Source organism: Plasmopara halstedii (assembly GCF_900000015.1).
Source record: "Plasmopara halstedii genome assembly, contig: Scaffold_350, whole genome shotgun sequence".
Classification (NCBI taxonomy): domain Eukaryota; phylum Oomycota; class Peronosporomycetes; order Peronosporales; family Peronosporaceae; genus Plasmopara; species Plasmopara halstedii.
In genome coordinates this window covers 339,786-341,433 of record NW_020187271.1, presented here as the reverse complement: position 1 = coordinate 341,433, position 1,648 = coordinate 339,786, and positions in this window count along the sequence as shown.

The window sequence follows — 1,648 nt, the reverse complement described above, 5'->3', positions numbered from 1 at the left end:
ACAAGAAGTCATCGACTTCTTTGCGGACGGTGAGGGGGCTGACATCAACTAGCCGTTCGGCTGTTCCCCCCTCACCAAGCCCTGATGCCATGAAATGGCGGCGTTAGTGGGACGCGAGGGTGAATCAGGTTGTTCACGTAGAAGGCGTGTAGCTGGTAATCGAATGCACTGCATTGTTCAGCACAAACGCTACGAGTGGCAACATGGCGCTCCAGCGACTCGGCGTCTCAGCTCAGACGCTGCGAAGAACGTCTTCGATGACACGATACACCTTTTCAGTTTGACCATCGGTTTTCGGATGACCCGCTGTCGACATATCCAACTTGGTGCCTAGGAATTGAAGATAGTCGCTTCAAAATTTTTCCGTGAAACGGGGGGTCTCTATCAGAGACAATCATTCTGATAGTCCGTGTTGTCGGAAAACACGATTCATGAACAGCGTTGCTGTACTGACCCCGTCGATGGTGTCTAGCACCCTCGGCGTCTGCCTGCAGAAGTGTACAGCCAATGTCCGAGCGTCACAGACGACGCTGAAAGGACATTCAGGGTCTGGCAGCGCTAATAGGCGCTGCTCTGACCGCATCAAAAGCCTCCTGATGTTCGGTGTTCCAACACCATTCCGTATCGTTTTTAAGGAGATTAGATAATGGCCGGGTCATTTCTCCGTAGTTTACGCTGTAGGGCGAGATCGGGTGATCGCGTTCGAATCTCGACAGCTTAAAGCTGCGGCGAAGAACTACCCAGTTCATGAAAAGGAGCTACTTGCCATGAAGTATGCACTTGCCAAGTTCAGGGTCCACGTGCTCGGCTCCAAGTCGTTTGTGATCTACACAGATCATGTGTCGTTACGCACTGCAAATCAGTCGCCCCAACTCTCGAGAGGATGGCTACATGGCTACCCTTCTTCGCGGATTATAACTTCGAGGTAAAGTACAAGCCGGGAAAGCAGAATGCTTTGGCTGACGCGTTGTCACGCAGACCAGACTATGAGCTTGCTTATGTTACAACTGTAACGTCGTCTGTGACGGATTTGATCCACACCGCGTATGCGGGTGATCGGATGTGTGTAGCGATGCTTCAGGCTCTAGGGGGCAAGGGGTTTGGAAACTCGGACAAAAAATTGTCATCGAGAATGCGTGCACGATTGCACCGATACTCGTTGAATAACGGCTTGCTATATTATAGCACCGATCTAACGGATACACCACGAATTGTGGTTCCTCATGATGAGAATTTGAAATATCGCATCCACTATGAGGCTGGTCACACGCCACTCAGTGGTCATCTCGGTCGTGAGAAAACGTACAACTCTGTAATCACCACTATCGGTGGTCCAAGTTGTACAAATGGGCGAGCACCTATGTGCGCACGTGTTAGACATGTCGACGGGTAGAATCCTCTCCAGATGCGGCTGTGCCGCTGGCCGGCTTCCCGGTACCCACTGGGTACTGGCAGTCGGCGGGCAACGAGGGTGTCGTGGTATTCGTCGACCGGTTGAGCAAGATGGCTCATTTGGCGGCGGTGCCAGACACATCGACGGGGTCGGTACAGCAACGCTATTCGTGGATCAAATTTTCGACAACACAGAGTCGATTGTAACTGATAGAGATCTCCGTTTCACGGAAAACCTTTGGTCGACTATCTTTAT